This window comes from Bos indicus, chromosome 7, assembly GCF_029378745.1.
Source record: "Bos indicus isolate NIAB-ARS_2022 breed Sahiwal x Tharparkar chromosome 7, NIAB-ARS_B.indTharparkar_mat_pri_1.0, whole genome shotgun sequence".
In the NCBI taxonomy this organism is placed as follows: Eukaryota; Metazoa; Chordata; class Mammalia; order Artiodactyla; family Bovidae; genus Bos; species Bos indicus.
Genome location: NC_091766.1, coordinates 26,523,020 through 26,546,757, shown reverse-complemented (window position 1 = coordinate 26,546,757; position 23,738 = coordinate 26,523,020). Strand labels below are relative to the sequence as shown.

The 23,738-nt window shown below is 40.2% G+C and overlaps 1 protein-coding gene across 1 annotated transcript in view; it reads left to right on the top strand.

Annotated features, from left to right (window-relative positions):
* The window catches only part of MEGF10 (multiple EGF like domains 10), a 269,210-nt gene that overhangs the window by 62,852 nt on the left and 182,620 nt on the right, over positions 1-23,738 (top strand). The window contains exon 2 of the mRNA XM_070793223.1: positions 1,365-1,497. The gene's annotated coding sequence lies outside the window, so the exon portion shown is untranslated. The remainder of the gene's footprint in view (positions 1-1,364; positions 1,498-23,738) is intronic.

The following is a 23,738-nucleotide window of genomic DNA, read 5'->3' as shown; positions in this document are numbered from 1 at the left end:
TGATTGATGCAGTTGATGGGCGGGGGGCGGTGGGAGGGGTGGGGGGAGGGGAAGGAGGAAGGGGAAGATGGAGAGAAATGAGGAAGAGAGAAAAAAACCAAATGGATGAACCTCTAAATTCAGTCAAGCACTCATAAAAAAGTATAGGAATTCAGTTCTCGAAAATATGCATCCTGGACCATCTTTTCACTTCACACTGGACTTGGTTACTCTCCACACTTGCTGTCACACTTATTCAGGACCTTCTGTTCATTGTCATCCTAGGAGCATTCCTTTTCCTCATGTGGGAGCATCCATTTGTGGGGTTCCATGTCTCTTTTATGGTTTATACCCTAGTTTGTGGGGAGCACTTCATCTAGTAGATTCTAGAAAACTGTGCCATGGAACTGGCCTAGGAGAAACGCTACTGCCACAGCCCCACCAGACGCTGGAGAGAATTGCCACCGGCTCTGCCACTCCATCTCACACCAACCACTGGCACCTTCTGGGAAGTGCGGACTGCCTCCACTGCCCCCCATGATGCCCAGAAGGCTCATGTGCCTGGAACAGTGCTTTAAAATTAGCTGTCAGAGCCTTTAAATTAATCTTTATAAGCCATGTTTCTAAATGTTAAGAAAGGTTAATGTTAATAAAATCTCCTTCATTCCTTTTGCTCAGGTTGGAATAATTTGAGATAGATCAGGTGGTGTCCAGATGGGTTTAGTCTCATCAAGTTGGTGGGTAACGCCAACATGTTAGACAAAATGTAGTTTATAATTTTAAGCAAACATTTACAATAATTTTAAGCAAATATTTTAATTTTAAGCATACATTTCAACAGAGTAATCCATAACACATGGTCTAATTTCAAAGTTGAAAGTCAGCATTTGGTAGAATATTAAAAATAAACCTTCAAATATTTTAATAAAGTTCTGTCCTTAGCCACTAGACTTATGTAGAAACTCAGATTTTCAGTGACAAGACATAGAATGTCCAGTTTTCATTTAAATTTCTTTGTAATAGGTATGTATATAATTACTAAATATCCATTTATAAAGTTGTGATTGCTAGCACAAGGAATAAAAAGAATTTCACCTTTTCACATTTATGAAAAGTTAAAATGTGCTTCTATGCATCAGTAGAATTTTTTATCAATGCTCAACTATAGAATATATTTAACATAGTGGTGAAATATAGAGGTTAAATTATTTTCTGCATATGCGAAGATTTAACATTTTTTAATAGAAGAATGATAACAGAAATAAGATACAGAACCATCAATCTGATACTCAACTCTGCTTTTCTAGTTGTGTTCAGTATTCGTGATTTGTGTAGTAAATTCGCTTCCCTGTGGAATGAAAATGGAAAATTTTTCTTAATTTCAGGATAGAGACCAAATGACATGAAGAAGAATGATGCAATGAAGAACGTTAAGAAATAAGAAATTATATGATGACAACAGTTGTTTTTAAGCACTGTGCCACTTAAATTCTACAAGCTCAGCCAGAGAAAAGAGTGGTAAGAACTTTCACATTCCAAGTTAGACCCACTTTGAGTTGCATATTATCCATCAGTAATGATTTAAAATGTATTCTCTTCTTCAGATTTGGAGTGGTGTGACTTTGGAAGACATGTAAGGAAGAAGGCTTAGGGTGGTGGAACAGAATATATAAGCATTTCTCTGAGTTTCTCTTACCTAATTATATATCCATTTTTGATCAGGAAGACAGTGGTAATGGAGTGGTTGAAGGCAAGAGTTCTATACTAAGCCTTCCCATCAGGATTGCACCCATGAGCCTCTAGTAATATAAATTCCATTCATGAGATGGTTTAAGCCTGAACTTTGAACAATTCCAGATGAGAGCAGATTGCAGAGGAGGATTTGACAAGGTGGACTGTGACCCTCCTTGAATACAAGGTTGATAAATATTGGGTGGGCTTGGGAATCAAGATGATCATGCTTACCCTGCCACTCAGGGTAAGAACGAGGCTGAAGAACGAGTTCTGCCTGAGTGGGAGGTACACTCCTTGGGCTATGATTTTCTCCCTCCATAACTTCTTTCATTTTCCCAGAATCCAACAATCTTTATTTTGAACTTCCATTCTGTTTGTTGGTGGGAAATTAATCCTGTCAATTCATCATCCTCCTAACGCTTGAGGGATGTAGGTTGGGGGAAGGGAAGGTATAGCCCAGGTCATCAGCTGTCCTGTGTGGCATCTGCTGGGACGTAGGAGACCATCTGGTTCCTGGTTGTCATTACCCTTCTCTCCTGATGTCTGCATTCCTACCTCATCTCTGGTTTTGTGTAGTTCTTGCCTCGTGCCTTCTCATCCTGGCTGCCAGTCGCCTCCAGGTCCACCAGCCCCAACTTTAAATTTCTCAGTTTTTAGAGGTACCTTTTACATGATATTTCATGCCAGTATGGGAAATTAAGTAGTTATCTCATGCCCTTTCTGCCTGGAGGGCCTCCATTTCAAAGTGGCTCAGGGCATAAATTAAGATGTTTCCAGTGATAACAGGAAAGTTACCTCAAATTGCCTTGAGGCAAGTTATTAGCCCCTTTTAGAAGTCAAGAGGTGAGGTGAGCTTCAGAGTGTCTAGATTCAACAGTTAAAGAATTGGGTTTGCTCTGCTCTGCCTTCTGCCAGTCATCTTCAGTCTAAGGCGGGCTACTGTCTAGGTTATATGACAGCTGCCTGCAGAAACTAGGGTTTTCTCTTTTATATAATTGGTCTTTCATGCTTATTACTTTCTTTTTTTTTTCATACTTCTTTCTTAAGAATGAAGAACATTCCTAGAAGTCTCTGGCAAACCCCTTTTTAGCTTTTGTTTGTATAACTGGGCCACAGGCCTATTTCTAAACCAATTTTTAGTAAGAAGAATGGAATTACCCTTAGACCAAAATCAGGCTGAACCCTGAAGCGGAGGCAGGAAGGGTGGGGGGAGACTCACAGTCTTGTCAGGCATTTGTCTATGCTGGGGAGGAGTGAGGACCTGAATGAAATATGGAACTTGTTAGGAAGAGAACAAGGAGACTGGATGTTCTCTAGGCAATAATAACAGCAAGGGTTTAGTTAGGAAAACAAATCACTCTAGGAATTTCAAGCAGAGCGAGATTTAACCCAGGGAATTAAGCTCCAGTTTTGCTGGAAGGAATGAAAGAGAAAAAAGGAAGGAGAGGAAATTGGTGTCAGTCAGTGTTTAGGGACTCCAGGAAGCTGCTGCAGGCCCTATAGGGGATCGTACATGTCTCATCCTGGATTGCTCTGACCTGTGCTCTGGTACCCCTGCAGAGCCAGTGCAGTTGCTAGAGGGGTGCACTGCTCAAGCTCCCTTCTACTTGTGGCCCTGCCTTTCTTCCTCACCTCCTATTTTTTAAAAACAGATTTGCTCAGATACAATTTATATAGCATGCAGTTCAGCCATTTAAAGTGTATAATTCACTAGCTTTAGTATATTCAGAGTTGTGCATCCATCACCACAGTCAATTCTGGAACATTTTCATTATCCTTGAAAGAAATTCCTTCTCCTTAGGTGTCACCCCTCAACACCCCCCTCCCCCCCCCCCCCCAGGTAAACATCCCTCTAGGTAAACTCTAACTGACTTTTCATCTCTATAGATTTGACTATTCTGGACATTTTGTATAAATAGAATCTTAAAATATATCGTCCTTTGTGGTTGGATTCTTTTGCATAGCCTATTCTCAAGGTTCATGCATGTTGTAGCATGTATCAGTATTTGCTTTTATTGATGAATAATATTTCATTGTATGAATATACCACATTTCATTTATCCATTCATCAGTTAATAGGCATTTGGGTTATTTCAGCTTTTGACTATTATTGATAATGTTGATATTATAACATTATCATTATAATGTTATCATTATAACATTCATGTATAAGTTTCGTATATATGTTGGGTATATAGTAACTAGGAGCTAAATTGCTGGGTCACATGGTAACATTGGGCTTCCCAAGTGGCTCAGTGGTAAAGAACCTGCCTACTGAGCAACAGACACTAGTTCTATCCCGGGGTCAAAAAGATGCCCTGGAAAAGGGCATGGCGATCTACTCTAGTATACTTGCCTGGAGAATTCCATCAACAGAGGAGCCTGGTGGGCTTCAGTCCATAGGATCACAAAGAGTCGGACATGACTGAAGTTCCTTATCGTGTATATGATTTACAAATATTTTATCCCATATTGTGAGCTGTCTTTTCACTTTTTGATAATGTCCATTGGCATCTGCAAGTTTTTGATTTTGATAAAGTCTAGTTTATTTGTTTGTTTTTCTTTTGCTGCCTGTGTTTTGTTATCCTATTTAAGAATCCATTGCAAAATCACAATTTTATACTTTTACTTCATGGAGTTAGGTCTTAGATCCATTTTGAGCTAATTTTTATATATATGATTTGAGGTAGGGGTCCAAATTCAGTCTTCGCTTGTGACTATCCAGTTGTCCCAGCAGTTCACTTTAATCTTGTACAAGTTCTTTCTACTCACAGGCCTTGAACTGAAACCTACCCACAAAGCCTGGGTGGGGGTGGGGTGGGGGGTGGGGGTGGGTGGGGAGATGGTTGGGAAATGTAGCTTTCAGACTTCTAGCCCCTGTGATATAAGGGAGAGCTTAGATGGGTGGGAACCAACCTGTAGTACTCAGCAAACAACTAACACATTAGCCTTCTATGGGGATTTGCTGTGTCTTTATTGTCTAGACAGAAAGCAGGCCACAAGTCCCCTGTGTTTAAAGATTCTATCTAGAATCCATTCATCACCCTCAGGTCTTTGGAGGGCTACAGGATATAGGGCCCCAACTTACTTTATCCTATTTCTCTCCTTTCTGTTCTTCCCTCTCCCTAATTAAAAGAATTCTAAAATTGAGTCTAAGAAAAACTCTGTCACATTTCTTTCGAGGTATTTCTGTTTTAGGGGCTTCCCTGATAGCTCAGCTGGTAAAGAATCTGCCTGCAATGCAGGAGACCTTGGTTTGATTCCTGGGTTGGGAAGTTCCCCTGGAGAAGGGATAGGCTACCCACTCCAGAATTTTCGGGCTTCCCTGGTAGCTCAGACAGTAAAGAATCTGCCTGCAATGTGGAAGACCTGGGTTTGATTCCTGGGTTGGGAAGATCCCCTGGAGAAGAGCATGGCAACCCACTCCAGTATTCTCCAGTATCCAGAATCCCCATGCACAGAGGAGCCTGGTGGGCTGCAGTCCATGGGGTCACAAAGAGTACATTTCTGTTTTACATGCTTTTGTTTTCTAACTTTATCTCTTCCCTATCCTAGACTGAGTCTTCAAGCCAAACTGCCTCTACTAAAAAGTAGGGTCTTGATAGAGAAGGGGACACTATTGGATCAATAGTTCGAAGTATTGTCCTGCAACATATGGTCATGCTGATAATGGGGTGAAAATAGAGATGAGGTGAGTGTGAAGTGGGGCAAATCCTTATTAGCAGTTGCTAAAAATTATAAAGTAAGTGCCATGCTAAGACAAAAGACCAACAATGAGATTTTTCTACTGCTTTAAGAAATATATATGGTACTAGGGATTGCCTACCTTTAAAGACGTATTGCATTGCTTTCCTTAATTTTGAAACAGTTTGAAACATACCATGGTGAGCTTTTTAAAAGAATGAAAAAAATCAAGGTGTATGAGATTATTTTAGATAGATTATTAGACAATAGAAAGTGACATTTTGCCTGACAGGTTGGGATATGGTTCTGTGACTGTGACAGTCCTCCAGAGAGAAGGATGAGACTTTAGGAAAGGAGGAGAGATTCTCAAGGGGGAGGTAAGCAATTACAGATAAGGAGCTGAAACTAAAGAGTAAGTAAGACATTGATGCTTTTGCTAGAGATTTCTAGTTATGACCATGTAGGTAATAGGGGTAACTTGGCAATGCTTTTACCACTATATTTTATAATAAACCATAACATATTACTATATACTGAACTGTTTAAACATCTTGGGAACTTTAATTTATTCAGCTTAAAGAGCTTAGTTGAAGGGAAAAACAATAATGGAAACTAAGCTGTAGGATTGCTTTTCCTGAATTCTAAATTTAGCTTAAACATATTTCTAATCCTCTGTGCCAGGAATATTTTCCTGAAAATCATTTGAATTGTATGATTTGATCACATTTATTAATACAGAGATTTAGATGGGCACAAACATATTCACTGTATTTTACTGTGTCGATGTTTAGCCTAGGTAATCCTGTAAATGATTAATTATATTCTGTCTGGTTATCAAACTACTTAACTGAAATCCAATATGATCATAAAAGATGAGTAAATCTTTTGTGCCAATAGAGGAGATTCTACACATGGATTATATCTAAGAAGACAAAAGAAACCGTACCATGTGACCAGAACCTGAATAAGATTAAATTCATGTTACACTGAAGACATAAACCAAAAAGGTAGAGACTGTGTGAAGAGCAATACAAATTCACAGCCATCCTTTTGAGTCTGTATTGCTGAAGACAAATATGCTTGCTCTCTAATCTGATTCTCTTATGAAGCTAGGTGGGGAACATTGTCTTGCCAGCTGTATGAAATATCTTTCTCCATTTTTAATTTAGGTTTAGATGACTTCACATTATGTATGGGTGTAAATGGAGAACTTTAAAATGAGCAATAGAAAAGGAAAACATTATGTAAGAACTCAAGGGTGTGATATTGGTATAGCTCCCAGGGAAAAGGGAACCCTCCTACAGTGTTGGTGGGAATGTAAATTGGTGCAGCCACTATGGAAAACAGTATGGAGTTTCCTTAAAAAACTAAAAATAGAGCTACTGTATGATCCAGCAATTCTACTCCTGGGCATATGTTCAGAAAAGATGAAAACTTTAATTTGAAAAGATACATGTACCCTAATATTCATGAAAGTGAAACAGGAGAATGAAAAAGCTGGCTTAAGACTCAACATTTAAAAAACTAAGATTATGGCATTGATCCTATCACCTCATGGCAAATAGGTGGGGAAACAATGGACACAGTGAGAGACTTTATTTTCTTGGGCTCCAAATCACTGCAGATGGTGACTGCAGCCGTGAAATTAAAAGACGCTTGCTCCTGGAAGAAAAGCTATGACCAACCTAGACAGCATTTTAAAAAGCAGAGACATTACTTTGCCAACAAAGGTTCGTCTAGTCAAGGCTATGGTTTTTCCTGTGGTCATGTATGGATGTGAGAGTTGGACTATAAAGAAAGCTGAGCACAGAAGAATTGATGCTTTTGAACTGTGGTGTTGGAGAAGACTCTTGAGAGTCCCTTGGACTACAAGGAGATCCAACCAGTCCATCCTAAAAGAGATCAGTCCTGAATATTCCTTGGAAGGACTGATGCTGAAGCTGGAACTCCAATACTTTGGCCACCTGATGCAAAGAACTGACTCATTTGAAAAGACCCTGATGCTGGGAAAGATTGAAGGCAGGAGGAGAAGGGGATGACAGAGGATGAGATGGTTGGATGGCATCACTGATTCGATGAATGTGAGTTTGAGCAAGTTTTGGAGTTGGTGATGGACAGGGAAGCCTGGTGTGCTGCAATCCATGGGGTCGCAAAGAGTTGGACATGACTAACTGACTGAACTGAACTGCTAGATGAATCACTTTGCTATACACTTGAAACACTGTAAATCAACTATACTTCAAAAATATATATATAGCTCATAGGGGAGATTAAAAAAGGGAACCTGTGTATTCAGTGTCTCTCATTTGTAGATAATACTATTTTTTTTGTCTTCATGATGGACCTAATAGGAAGGCATTATTATCTCTTAATGTGGAAGCTAGATCAGAGATCTAATTTGTCTGATTCCAAATTATATGCTCTTGTGGTCATTACATTTTGACAGCATCCTTTTAGGTCCAAAGATAGAAAGAAACTATTCAAATTAAGTCCGGGAAAATAAGAAATATATTGGCTCATAAAACTGAAAAGTGTAGATATGATCCTCCTCATTCAACCATGCGTGCTACAGGCATGGTTGGATCCAGGGGCCGAGTGGGTCTGTGACTCCATTCTACTTCCGTCTTTGTTACACTCACTGTCAAGTGGGCTCTCAGGAGTTTCAGCTTCAATCCCAGGGGAAAAGAGAGCCTCTTTCTAAGTTGGAAGAAAAGTCACAGTATTAAATTTCGTTATCATAGCTTGGTCTACGTAGTCCTAACCACACACTGTAAGCAGTTTGAAAGAAAAGTGAATGATCAGGGCCAGCTATTTCAGAAAATGTGAATTCTAACTCTTAAGCCTTGTGTATATATGTTGAAGATGCAGATATAGACTTCAGAATAACTGCACAACTTCTGAGATTTTTTTCGTTTAGGTCATGGAGCTAACCTGATAACTATAGCAACTGCTATGAATCATAAGGATTTCAGAAGTAAACAGTGATGTTTACTTCTCTGCTGTAGGAAAGGTATTAATCACACTGTAAAGTCATACATACAGCTTCATTCCATATTTGTTTATGATAATATATTGCATAGCATTCTTTAAAAATACATATAAAGGAGAATAGGGTTAACATTTATCCTATAGTATATAGGTGGTACTGTAGTAGTACTAGAGTATACTAGTACTGTATTAAGTAGTATAGTACGTAGTAGTACCTGCTACATACAGGAAGAATGTAGGCACTTTATATCTACTTTTTAAAAAATGTTTTGTTTATTTGCTTAAAAAAATTGGTGTATAATTTCTTTACATTTTGTGTTAGTTTCTGCTGGACATCAACATGAATCAGCTATATATATGTATACATAGATCCCCTATGTCTTGAGCCTCCCTCCCACCCACTGCCCCGTCTCACCCCTCAAGATCATCGCAGAGCACCAAGCTGAGCTCCCTGTGCCACACAGCAGCTTCCCCCTAGCTATCTGTTTTACCTACAACAGCGTATATATGTCAATGCTACCCTCTCAATTCGTTCCCCCTTCTCCTTCCCGCTGTCTCCACAAGTCCATTCTCTACATCTGCATCTGTATTCCTGCCCTGCAAATAGGTTATCAGTGCCGTTTTTCTAGATTTCATATATATGTGTTAATATACAATATTTGTTTTTATCTTTCTGACTTAGGTCACTCTATATAACAGGTTCCAGGTGCATCCACATCACTGCAAATGACCAAATTTCATTCATTTTTATGGCTGAGTAATATTCCATTCTATATATGTACCACATCTTCTTTATCCATTCCTCAGCTGATGAACATTTAGGCTGCTTTCATGTCCTGGCTTTTGTGAACAGTGCTGCAGTGAACATTCGGTTGCGTGTGGGGTTTTTTTGAATTTTGGTTTTCTCAGGTTATACACCCAGTAGTGGGATTGCTAGGTCATATGGCAGATTTATTCCTAGTTTTTTAAGGAATCTCCAGACTGTTTTCCATAATGGCTGTGTCAGTTTATATTTACACCAATAGTATAGGAGGGTTCCCTTTTCTCCACATCCTCTCCAACACTTATTGTTTGTAGATTTTTTGATGATGGCCATTCTGACTGGTCAGAGAAGGCAATGGCACCCCATTCCAGTAGTCTTACCTGGAAAATCCCATGGACAGAGGAGCCTGGTGGGCTGTGGTCCATGGGGTTGCTAAGAGTCGGACATGACTGAATATCTTCACTTTCACTTTTCACTTTCATGCATTGGAGAAGGAAATGGCAAACCACTCCAGTGTTCTTGCCTGGAGAATCCCAGGGACGGGGGAGCCTGGTGGGTTGCCTTCTGTGGGGTCGCACAGAGTCAGACACGACCGAAGTGACTTAGCAGTAGCAGCAGCATTCTGACTGGTATGAGGTAAATACCTCATTGTAGCTTTGATTCGCACTTCTCTAATAATTAATGGGGCTTCCCTGGTGGCTCAGATGGTAAAGAATCTGCCTGCAATGCAGGAGACCTGGGTTCAATCCCTGGGTTGGGAAGATCCCCTGGAGGAGGGCACGGCAATCGACTCCAGTATTCTTGCCTGGAGAATCCTTATGGACAAAGGAAACTGGCAGGCTACATACAGTCCATGGGGTTGCAAAGAGTTGGACACAACTGAGCGGCTAAGCTTTAATAATTAGTGATGTTGAACATCTTTTCATGTGTTTGTTGGCCATCTGGACATGTTCTTTGGAGAAATGTCTATTTAGGTCTTCCATCCATTTTTTGATTGGGGTTTTTTTTTTTTTTTATTGTTACTGAGCTGTCTGAGCTCTTTATACATTTTGGAATAATTCCCTTATCTGTTGCTTTGTTTACAAATAGTTTCTCCTGTTCTGAGGGTTGTCTTTTCATCTTGTCTATGGTTTCCTTTGCTGTGCAAAAGCTTTAGGTTTAATTAGGTCCCATTTGTTTATTTTTGGTTTTATTTTCATTACTCTAGGAGGTGGGTGTGATTTATGTCAAAAAGTATTCTTCTTATGTTTTTCCCCAAGAGTTTTATAGTGCCCTGTCCTACATTTTGGTCTTTAATCCATTGGGTCATTTCTTTTAGTATAATTATTTTAACAGTTTGAAATTTGTTCTGGTGTAATATACAGGAAAAAGATTACTTTCATTATTTTTAGGTAGTTAGATTGTAGAGAATGTTTGCCATTTGCTTTGAATTCATTCACCTTTTTTTCTCGAAAGAGCTGTTTATTTTCATTTGGTGATCTATAGTCCTTTCATTTTCTGGTCATGTGTTGTGAGTAATACAGAAGTAAAACATTATAAGCCTGATATTTAAAAATTTCTTCTTGGCTGAAAAAGAACTGGAACAGAAACCATAGTCTTCATTGGTAGTTTAATGGCAAGTTTAAAGAATGGGAGTTGGCCGAGATGTGAGCAGATAAGCCCTGTTCTAGCCATTATATCCTATTCATAGACAGGGGAAAAAGTTTAGAGTGTTTTCACATACCTGTCCTGTAAAACGAAAGTTAAAGCTGAATGTTTATTACATGTATTATATAAAGAAATGGAGTTTCTATGTCTGTTTCCTGAGAAGACTGTTTCAGTCACAGCTCAGACAAGAATAGAAAATGCACTGTAGTTGTTTCAGGCAGAGGCTTTAATACAATCAATTAGTGCCTGCAGAGCCATTACAGGGGCTGAAGGAGGTGAGACAGAGAAGTACCACTAGCCTTGAGGTGCACCTCCACGGAAGTTACAGAGCCTCTGTTGGTAGCGTTAAGATCACGCAAGAAACTCCTATCTGGGAATTCCCTGGTGGTCCGGTGGTTAAGAATCTGCCTTTCAATGCAGGGGATATGGGTTTGATCCCTGGCTAGGGACCTAAGATCTCTGCTTAGGGGCATGCTGTGGGGCAGTAAGCCACGTGCCACAACTAGAGAGAAACCCAAGCACTGCAACGAGAGCCCGTGTGTTGCACCTAAGACTTGACACAGCCAAAAATAAATACATAAATATTTAAAAAAAAAGAAAAGAAACTCCTGTCCATCTCCTGGTGCTTTGTAGCTTCAAGATGAGTGGAATAGCAGGGGAGAGAGAAGCCACTCCAGAAATTCGCATTTAGAAGGCTCCTGCTATGCCTTTGACTGTTGCCAGAGAGCAAAGAAAAATGACTCCGGCCTTCCTGCTGCCTTTCAAGTATCATACTTGAGTTTTTCTGTAAGATAGAGCCTACATATGCATTCAAAACTTTGCTGCCTAAGGTATCAGAGAAATGTACTTCTCAGGTTTACAGCCTCTGCAATGTAAGGAAGAGATAGAAAGGTTTTTCCAGTGGACTGGATGTCAAATAGACAAACCCAACAGAAGGAGTGAGGAGCTTTCCTGCAGTATTCAAATACTTATTTTAAAAATCATATACTGACGCATATATATGGAATCTAAAAAGATGGTACTGATGAATTTATTTGCAGGGCAGCAATGCAGAAACAGACATAGAGAACAGACCTATGGACACAGGGGGAGGGGAGGAGGGAGAGGGTGAGATGTATGGAGAAAGTAACATAGAAACTTACAATGCCATATGTAAAAGAGATAGTCAGTGGGAATTTGCTGTATGACTTGGGGCACTCAAACAGGGGCTCTGTGACAATCTAGAAGGGTGGGATGGGGAGGGAGATGGGAGAGAGGTTTGGGGGGGGGGGGACACGGATGTACCTAAGGCTGGTTTTTGTTATGTATGACAGAAAACCACAAAATTCTGTAAAGCAATTATCCTTCAATTAAAAAAATAAGTTTAAAGAAAAGGTAGTATTGAAAAAAATTCAAAGCATTGTTGACTTGAAATTTTGAAAGTAGACTATGTAGGAAAACAAATTTGTTAGAATATTTGATGAGGAGAACAATACGACGTTATAAATTACGTTTGTAATAGAGAATTGCTTTCACCCACCAACTGGTAAGAATTAACTTCCTGTAACATCATCTAACCTAGCAAGAGCTTCTTATCGGGTGGGTCAACCAGTCCTGCGGATGCTGCCGAGCAGGGCTAGGTGGCCACAGAAGCCTTGCCAAGGACTCCAATTCCCTTGTGTATCCCAGGATGCTGTATGATCGTAACTGTCATCTTAGTGTATTATGAGAAAGGCTGTAAGGCGCTGCATTTTAGTAAAGCAGTCTTCTGTTGTTTCAATGTGACTGATATTCCTGAATATGAAGGCTCCGAAGTGAATTAATGTACAAGAAGTATAAGCAATGACTCTTTCAGGGCACTTGCTCTTCACTTGTGTGAATACATCATGGCCATATAAGGCTGTAAATCTCTGGATAGAATATTGATATTCCAGGGAGTAATGCTAGGTAAATAACAAAGCAGCTGATAAAAATTCCCTGGGTTTTCAGAAAAGTAAAAGCCTTGATTAATTAATTCTTTATCTCCTCCTCCTTTTCTTGACTTTTATAGCAAGAGTAAGATAATTATTATAGTCTGAGAGATAAGACTAAATCTTCCAAGAGCCGTATTTGTGCAACTCTGTGGTTTGGGCAAATTATTAAATGAATTAAGGAAATTCATGTTCAAAAGCCTCTGATCTTAAAATAATTTCCACTTAGAAGAGATAATTTCCAAGTGGAAAGTAAAAATCCTCTACCAAGTTAAATTTTTTTTTTTTTTTGCTTAAAGTATATTCACTGTTTTTGAGGAGTTAATTATGCACAAAGACTCCACTTGGTGCTTGAAATATATCTGTAAAGAAAATAGACAAAGATGCCTGTCCTTGAGAAGTTTATATTTGAATATGTAAAATATGAATAAATTATATAGGCTATTAGAAGGTAAAAGCAATATATAAAAAAGAAAAAGTAGAGCATTTTAAAGGAGATTAAATGTGTCAGGGCAGCAGGGATGAGTTATGAGAAGGCACAGTTTGGGTTAGACATAAGATGAGGGACCAAGCCACACATGCCAGGCAGAGGGAATAACAAGGGCTCTAATGTGGAAACACGGCTGGGGTTTGAGGTAAAGAAGGGAGGCCAAGGTGTCCAGAGCAAGGTGGGCAAGAAGCAGTAGAGTATATAAAGAACTCCTATAACTTAAAAAACAACTTGATTAAAAAATGAGCACAAAACTTCAATAGACATTTCTCCAAAAGCGAGATACAAATGACCAAGAACCTGAAAAGATGCTCAATATAACCAATCATTAAGGAAAGGCCAATCAAAACCCCAGAGAGATAGCATCTCACGCGTATTAGAATGGATGCTATTTTTTTGAAACAAGGGAAGGAAGTGTCAGCAGGATGTGGAGAAATTGGAACCCTTGGGCACTGTTGGTTGAAATTGTAAAGTGGTGCAGCCGCATGGAGAACAGTATGGCAGTTCTTAGAAAAGTAAAAAATAGGACTGTCATATGATCTGGCAATCCCACTTTTGGGTATTTATGCTCCCAAATTGAACGCAGGGTCTCTAAGGTGACTTTTATCAATCCATGTTCATAGTAGCATTATTTACAAGAGCCCAAAATTGGAAGAAACCGAAGCATCCATCCACAGATGAATGGTTAATGAAATATGGTAGATACCTACAATGCAATATCATTAGCATTAAAAAGGAAGGACATTCTGGCACATCCTATAAACGGATAAACCTTGAAGACATTATGCGAAGTGAAATAAGCCAGTCACAAAAAGACAAATAAATACTGCATGATTCCACTTCCGTGAGATAACTAGAGTAGTCATATTCATAGAGGCAGAAAGTTAAACGGTTGTTGCCAGGGGCTAGGGGCAAAGAGGAATAGGGAACTATTATTCAATAGGTATAGAATCTTAGTTTTGCAAGATGAAGGCATTACGGCCATGGATGGTGACTGAAATAGCGAGAATGCTCAGAAATAGTGTTGAGTGACAGTGAGCCATTTTCCCACTCACACTGGCTCATTCTCAACAGGATACACAAACATCGTAGTTCCTTCTACCCTAGAAAACCTTCCTTTGATCCTGCATTCCTAAATAATTACTCTCACTTTTCTGCTGCAGTTGAGAGCAAAATTGGAAAGACTTGTCAGTACTCTGTGTCAAATACCTGTCTTTCTCTTGTCTTCAATTTCCTACAAATAGACTTTCAATCCATTTCTTCATTGTCAAAACTCCAGACATAGCATCTGTAAAAAACAACCAACCCAGAGCACTGACTGTACACACACACAGTAAAATCAAGCTGATATAGGAAGGTGTTCTAGTCCAGTCATTTCATTAAATTGCATCTACTTTTCCCCCTCAGTTAGTCAAATGGAATGGTCTGGTCAATTTGTTTGTCTTTACTGTTACTGTTTTCAGGATAAAAATGGGAATAACTTACTAATATTACTTTTAATTTCATAATGCATATTTTGGCAAGCTTTAAAATGATATGCACCTTTTCTTTCACAAATACTTGACTGAATTATTGTAGCAATTGTGAACAAATGATGGTTCATTTTAACATGAAAATATAGAAACATTTTCATAAATCTCTGTTTTGTTAAGCATGAGAAAGTTACTTCATGAATGAGGAGGAGAGTTGATGTAAATCTTTATGTAGTGTACTTATTTAAACTTTTAATGGTTCCAAGTAATTCTGTGTGATGACTGGAATGTGCCTACCCTGGGTCATACCTCTGGGTGCCTCCATTCATTGGAGGCCAAATTCCACACGTGGTGCAAGAAGAGAGACTTTCCTACTGATGGTGGTTGTTTCACACTAAGTGATTGTTCAGGAAGGTCCAAGTTTTGCCTAGTTTTTATTCACTTGCCCGGGGTCCATGATAACATTTCTTTACTGGTCTTCATCAAGCTATGGGCTCATTATCTCTTAACCATATTTTCCTCTAAGCTGAACATCTTCCTTTATATTCCTGTCATCTCAGCTGTTGTGTTTGAGAGCGATTCCCCTTATGAGCAGGGTTACTGCATACAGCTGTATAGCCTGTGCTCTGCACACAGGCTCCCAGCAGAGAGGGCAAGTGAGGCTAAAATCCAGGCGTGCTCTGTCCCCTAAGCCCTGATGGTGGCATGTAGGCAATGGAGAAAGGAAATACTCTTTCTAATTTTGTCAACTGGGGGCATGCGTTTTCTTCATTTGCACAAAGCACTGTAGAGGCTAATAGCAATCCTGCTTGTGAGAGTTGATCAGAGGAAGAGCCTTTCTTTTGATATAGAAGCACAAAGGACAAATACTTGCTTCTTTGGACCCCTTTGCCACTGGGTTGTGGTATTTGCCCTGGACTTTGACTCGGTAACTGGGACAAAGGAGAATTCTTCCCCACAGCTCAGGGGACGCAACAGCTTTCCTAGAGGCAGTATTGATCTCAGTAGGTGTCTAGCTCTGGATGCACTGGCGGAAAGACCTCTGGATCCAGCACTGGGGCAGGGCTTCCTGAGACTAATTCCACAAAGTGATTTTAGCTCAGAGTGTGGAATCTCACTATCCCTGGGCACCTTCCCAAGCCAGTCCTCTGACCCGCCTGGCGTCTCACCAGCTCACCCCAGTAGCTTCTCAATAAATTCTTTTTCTGCTTAAATTAGTCAGTTTCTTTCGCCATGTAACCAGTTTATTGGAGAGTCTGAGCTCAGTGGGATCCTAGCATGAAACCGCTTCATTTTCTTTCTCTAGGTGTGCTTTGATGGAGACTTGTTTTCTGTCCTTTCACAGCATCTTGCGCAGCTCCTGTAGCATTTCAGACTTTCAGGTTTTGGAACACCGGGGACAGTATAGTCCACTGTAAGCTCGAATCTCACATCCAGTTTCACACTCCTCCCCTCCCTTGGTGCAGGTGTGACCAGTCGTGCAGATGGTCCCACCCTGGGGGGTTTGGTGTGCTTTGCTTATCTCCCCCTTCCTTCTCTTCCTTCATCTTTCGGGTTCATCTTTGCTGTCTCTTTCCGAGTGTTGGGTCCTGGAGGCAGAACTGAGGAAGGGACTGACATCGGATCGTCAGTCCTCGGCCTGCAGAGGAGACATCTAGATATGGCAGAAGTGGAGTGCATGCATGGGCTCTTCAGGAAGCCTTGCAGAGGCCTCAGTTGCCCAGGCCTCCAACATGAGTGATTCTTCACAACCCAAGTTCTTCTGCTCTCTGTGCTTTCAGCTCCTGCTCCTCCACTGCAGCCTCCCACTAGCAGTCAACCCTTTTAGGCTAGATTGTGACAAAATTGCTTAAGTCTAGCTACCCTCCCGTGGTATCCATTTAGCCCTAAGGGAACCTGAGCATTCTTTTTTAAAGATTAATTATTTCCCTGGCATTCTCATATCATCAAGCAGTGGGAGTGGGAGTTTCACTCTGTTGTCCCTTGACCACACCTTTCCTCCTCTTCTAACATGTGGGGAGAGCTGCTTGCTCTATGTAAGCAGAAGTCTGCCTAGGGGTGGAGATGCCAGCTTCTGCCTCTGGCCAGCACTCCTCATCTTGTGATTGTTTTCCTTGCCTTCCCCTACATCTTCAGTTAACTTGCCATAGGGAGGGAAGAAGTAGTTCCCTTCCCTCTAATATGGGGAGGAGAAAAGTCACCATTTGGGTGGCAACTTCCATACAGCAGGAATTCTGCCAACTCTTCTGGAATTCTTTAGTTTTTTCCTATGGGGGTAAAGGGATAGACATTGTGTGTGTGTGTGTGTGTGTGTGTGTGTGTGTGTGTGTGGTGGGGAGGGGAGTGTGTTGTAGTACATGATAGTGCTATCAGAGCTTGTCTTTTTTAAATTATTAAGTTTTATGAAGGTTGTGTCTATATGCATCCTTTAAAGTGTGTGTCAGTCAGCCTCTATTCTCTTTGTGTCTGAGACTATAGATTCGATTCCCAAACAAGTGGAAAACCTCATTCACCATCCTGTTATACTTGCAATAAGTGCCCTTGCTGATTCACAGTGCTCCGTCATGTATAGTTTTTTTTTTTTAATTAACTAATTTGACTGTGACGGTCTTCATTTTCGCATGCAGAATTTTTAGTTATGGCGTGTGCACATGGGATCTTGTTCTCCGACCAGGGATGGAACCCAGGCCCCCTGCACTGGGAGCATGGAGTCTTAGCCACTGGACCACCAGGGAAGTCCTCGTCATATGGAGTTTATTTGTGGTTCAGCACCTATTTCCTCTTTACAATGGCACACTGATTTACTTTTGGGACATTTCCTCTCCCTACCTTTTTATACTCTTAGAGGAATGGTATATCAAATCATCCTTCTGCCATAGAAGGATGTTCATGGGATAATACTTCATTTTATCCCAGGTCTGGCAAGAGGGAATGCAAAACCCAAGTTCAGCCAATGGATGCTCTCTCTTGTGACTGTGATCTTGAGAGTGTGGTGTGAAGACTCAGTAAAAAATTATTCAAGTTCATGAATCCAGGCGGAATATAGCATGGCCAGGCTGTTTCTGCTCTGAGTCTTTGGGACCCTCTAGAGGAAGTCCTACTTGAATTCAAGTTTAGCCTCTTCCAATTTTGTTTTTATTAAGTTACAGTTGACATTTGTTACTTGAAATAAGAACCTTGACTGATGTAGTGAACACTGATAAACTGCAGACTAAAGGAAATCACCCCATACTAGCAAATCACATACACCACAGGGATTTTTTTTTTCTTTTTTCCTGATATTCATCTCATTGCCATGGTCACTTTTGGTCATCTATGTAATTTTCTTTTCATATACAGTTATGAAGATCCTTATTATGAATAGCAGTTAGATTTATATATTCCCAATTGGAATAGATTTATTTATTGTGTCAAATGTTACAGTTTTAAAAAGCAAGGTCAGGAAGAGGTCAGTCTCTTTACTTCTATCACTTTCTGGCCTTACTATATGGAAGATGCCGTTGTTTTCTGTTGAAAGCCTTCCAAGCATGATACCACATCACACATAGACTTTTGCAGGAATATCCTAGATAGCCATATTGTTGATTCAAGAGCTTCTCCAAGCATAGTGTCACAGCTGGAAATACACCAGCAGTGCTTTTACAGATTAATAGTCCAGATACACTTGAAAGTTTGAAGAGTGATTTAGCACTTAAATAAACCCAAGAGACATGCATATCACCTTAGGAGTTTGTTAAAATGTAGGCTCCACCCCAGATACCGGATCAGAATTACACGTTAACAAAATCCCTAGCTGTTTAACATGTACATTGACATTTGAGGAGCACTAGAGTATAGAGAATATCAGAGGACATGACATATAGTAAGTGTTGTTTGATGAAACTTGTTCTGATCATATACCTATGAAAATATGAATTTGATTATGATGAAAAATGTACTTCTTCCTGTGGATTACAGTAAAAAAAAAAGTTGGAGAGAGTGACATAGGGGAGATAGCTCAGTAAGGTTCCCTTTATTATATTCCCACCTCCCAACAACAATTTGGCTTCAGTTCATAGACAAAAGTGGCCGCGGAAGCTGTGGGAGCTAGCATCAAACACCAAAGGATCTGGGAGGAGTCTCGCCCACCTGTGCATCGGGTACTAGGCATACCAACCTTGCTCTGGGCTGCCGACTGTGAAGTGGCCCGTGAACCAATTCAGTTCCTCTTAGCTGAGGTCCAAGAGCCCCTGGAGAATACTGCCTTTGTCAGTCACCCACTTTTGAGCAAGCTTTTGGAAAATTCCAAGTGTCCAGTGGGGGAAGTTCTAACACACCACTGGAGGAAAAACTAACCCAAGACTGGACTCATTGGAAAAGATAAGAGAAATGTTAAACGTTATCCATGTCACCCTTCCCTCTGTGCGGCAGCTCAGTGCCAAAGGAGCCCATAATTACTCCCTTGAGAGAGACAGAGAGTTTGTGAGGGAGTGCCCCACTTCCCAGCTGAGAAGGATGCTACCAAAGAGACCCACTTCTCTTTAGCCTCATCCAGAGTATTGAATGGTAACCTATATGGGGTGGGGGGCAGTGAGCAGATAGGAAAATGGCAGCCAAGGCTCAAAACAAATCAGAGGGAAGCAGAAGCTACCAGCCGTCCATTGGGAGGCCTGACTGTCAGCCACTGGGAGGTGTGTTCTGTGAACACAAGTAGATTGTTGTCACTAAGAAAGCTTTTAAATCATAGATTTGAAGACATGATTGAGAGCACTACAGAGAGGAGGCCATGGCTATAAGAAGTCAACCTTGTTTGCTAAGAAGCAGACCTGCTAGGCTGACTTCACTTTCTTTACTGGAAATATTACCAGACAGGTAAATTGAAGGAATGAGAATACATTTGGATTTATGAGATAATTGAAAAAAGTATCCCATGACATCCTTGTGGGTCAGATGAAGAATGTGGGCTGATGTAATAGAGCTGTAGTGTTTGTAAGTGGTTAAATGACTGTACTATGGGATGAAAAGAACTGTAAATGGAAAATGAAGTCCTTGTCAGAATATGCCTTTGACTTTCACCTGCTTCCACATGTTTAATAGGTATTTGCTCAAGAGCTTTGTGGCCTGCTGATCAAACTTCAAATATATTGATTTTGAACTCCCTAGCCAGTATAGTAGGATAAGAATTAGCTCCTCCAAGATATCAACAAGTTCTAAAATGGACTGCATATATAAAAATAGAATTTCATAGGGCTAAATGAATAGTTCTATAAAATTACTATGAAAGCTACAACTAATTATATAAGTAATATTTTAAAAAGTCAGACTTAATAACAACCATGAAGAATAATTGAAGTTTTAGTAGATTCTAAATTCTGTAGTATAGTTGACAGAATAGTATAGTCACCAATTAAAAACCCCATTTAATCTTATATGAATAATGCTTATGGTATTCAGAATAAAGGTACTAAAAGCTTCACTCTAATCCAGGTTGTTCAGGCTTTATCTTTATGTGTTCATTTTGGCTACCACATGTGTATTGCCCAGAGTTCTCAAGCAACAGAAACCAAGTCTATCCAACTCAAGGAAAATATATAAAAACATACCAAACATGCGAAATAATTTGTCCAAAGAGTAGCTCCTAGAAATCAAAGGCAAAGAATTTTTCTGTCCTTAAACAGTTAACTAGACTGGTCTTAGGATCCTGCTTTGAACAACTGAAGTGAAAACAGTTCTTTTTAGACACTGGGCAAGAAGATTGTGGTCCCAAAGGAAAAATAAGCAAATGAGGTGAACCCTAGAATCACCCTGGCTTTCTGACCAGAGGTATTTCCTGGAGCACAGTGCAGGTGAGCACAGGAGACAGACACTGGAATTCAGAGGCTGCGGTGGCTGGAATTTGGAGAGCAGTGTACTAAAGAGGAGAGAATTAAACCAAGAGAAACCTCCATAAACTTGCACAGGGTCCTTCTGTTGCTGAATAATAATCCAGGATGATTAGGGTGAGACTGTACAAGACAGGTACACACCCATCAAGAAGCTGTAAGCTGAACAATTCCCAGAGGCCTTCAGGGACTCATAAACAGAGTGAAGGGTGAATGGTCTTCAGTGAACATCTGGGGACATTCAGTAGAGATCCCAGAAAGTTCACACCTTATAATGTACCAAGTGGAAGCAAAAGTTGCTCAGCCATGTCCAACTCTTTGTGACCCCATGGACTGTAGCCTGCCAGGCTCCTCTGTCCATGGAATTCTCTAGGCCAGAATACTGGAGTGAGTAGCTGTTCCCTTCTCTGGGGTATCTTCCCAACTCAGGGATCAAACTCAGGTCTCCCACATGGTAGGTGAATTCTTTACCAACTGAGCCACCAGGGAAGCCCAGGAATACAGGAGTGAGTAGCCTATGCCTTTTCCAGGGGATCTTCCTAACCAAGAAATAGAACTGGGGTCTCCTGCACTGAAGTTGGATTCTTTACCAGCTGAGTTACCAGGTAAGCCCAATAATGTTATCAGTCTGGGTCCAGTTAAGAGATAGAAACCACAGTGGGTTAAACGGAGTTGGGGTAGTTCATGTAACGAATTATTAACTCTGGTAAAAAGTGACTATTAGATACAACAATTCTGGATGGTGTTCTAGGGCTGACAAAGTGCTTAAGAAAGAACAAAACTGGAAGGGGTTCAGACCTCATTGGAGAAGGTATAGTTCAATCCTCTGGTAAGCACAGAAGTTTGCTGGTTTGCCCAGGCTGGAGCTATTCTTCCCTCTCTAAGCCATCAAAAGGCAGCCCTCTGCTGTGCTGGTAAAACACTGGTAATTAGTGACAGCTGGGGCTTCCCTGGTGGCTCAGTGGTAAAGAATTCCTGCTAATGCAGGAGATGTCAGTGCTGTACCCTCTACAACTCCCTGCAGTGCTTGCCTGTGAACTAGAAAGCATCTGCTGAGCTGCTGCTCACTCTCCAGGTCCCTATGTGGCTCATTGTGGTCCAAAGTGTTCCCATAGAAATACTACTCTCCCTGCATGCCCATACTGTTGTTGTTGTTTTAGCTGCTAAGTTGTGTCCGACTCTTTTGTGACCCCATGGGCTGTAGCCCATGACTAAAGCCCATGACTGTAGTCCATGACTAAAGAGGCAATTGGAGAACCAGTGTGGGCAGGAGGCTTTAGAGGGATGATACAAGCAGAAGACCTTCAGGGCACTATCTTTAACAGAGAGGGCTGCAGGACATTCATCACTATGCTAAAATGGGGCTATGAGGTCCATTGAATAGATAAAAATTTTAATGAATCTCTTGCCTGACAAAGAGTCACAAGAAAATAAAAATATAGACCAATATTCTTTCTGAATATAGACACACCTGAACAAAATGTTAGCAAATCAAATCCAATAGTACACAAAACCTGTCATACACATCGGCCAAGTAGGCTTTAACCCAGCAAGGCAAAGGGCACTTTTGACAATCAATTCAATTAACGAGATAAAGGAGGAAAACCATACAGTCATTTCAATTGATGCAGAAAAAACATTTGATGAAATTCAACAGTCATTTATGGTAGAAACTTTTAGTGAAGGGATTTTTCAATCAATAAAGGGTGTCTATGAAAAGCCTACAGCTAACATCCTACTTCCTGGTGAAAGACTGTTTATTTTTGCTCTAAGATGGAGAACAAGGCAAAGATTTTAACTTTTATCAACAGTAACATCTTATTCAACATTGTCCTGGGCATCCTATCCAGAGCGATAAAGCAAGAAAGAGAAATAAAAGTAGCAAAATTGTATTTATTTGTATGTAGGAAATCCTAAAGAATTTTAGAAAAACTGCTAGAACTAATCAGTAAACTTAGTCAGGTGGCGACATATGAAGCTATTGTACAAAATTTCATTGTATTTTTCCATGTTAGCAACAAACAGTTAAAAATTGAAATTCAAAAACAAGTCTGTTGACAGTAGCACCAAAAATTTAAAAATATTTAGGGATAAATTTTTAAAAATATGTGAAAAACTGGCATGCTGAAAACTAAAATATTGCTGAGAGATGTTTAAAATGATCTAAATTAATGGAGCGATACAACAGGTTTATAATTGGAGGATTCAACTAACATGTCAGTTCTCCTTGAAGTTATCAGTATATTCAAGGCATTCTCAATTAAAGTGAGTTTTTAAACACTGACAAGCTAATTCTGCAATTCACGTAGGAGATTTAAAAAAAAACCCAAATTTAGGAAAGCGAAGCAAATCTTGGGAAAAAAGGGAAGTTGGAAATCAAAGTCTTATTATGTTGTAGTTGTTCCTTCACTAAGTAGTGTCCAGCTGTCTGTGACCTCATGGACTGCAGTACGCCAGGCTTCCCTGTCCTTTACTGTTTTCTGGAGTTCGTTCAGATTCATGTCCATTAAGTCAGTAATGCTATCTAACGATCTTATCCTTTGCCTCCCCCTTCTGCTTTTGCCTTCAATCTTTCTCAGCATCAGGGTCTTTTTCCAATGAGTTGGTTCTTCACATCAGGTGGCCAAAGTAGTAGAGCTTCCGCTTCATTATCAGTCATTCTAATCAATATTCAGGGGTGATTTCCTTTAGGATGGACTGATTTGATCTCCTTGCAGTCCAAAGGACTCTCAAGAGTCTTTTCCAAGACCACAGTTTGAAAGCATCAATTCTTCGGCACTCAGCCTTCTTTATGGTCCAATTCTCACATCTATACATGACTACTGGAAAAAGCACAGCTTTGACTAGATGGACCTTTGTCGGTAAAGTGATGTCTTTGCATTTGAATATTCAGTCTAGGTTTGTCATAGCTTTTCTTCCAAGGAGCAAGTGTCTTTTAATTTAATGGCTGCAGTCACCATCTGCAGTGATTTTGGAGCCCAAGAAAATAAAGTCTCACTGTTTCCATTGTTTCCCCATCTATTTGCCATAAAGTGATAGGACCAGGTGCCCTGATCTTAGTTTTTTGAATATTGAGTTTTAAGCCAGCTTTTTTACTCTCTCACCCTCATCAAGAAGCTCTTCAATTCCTCTTTACTTTCTGACATCAAGGTGGTATCATCTACATATGTG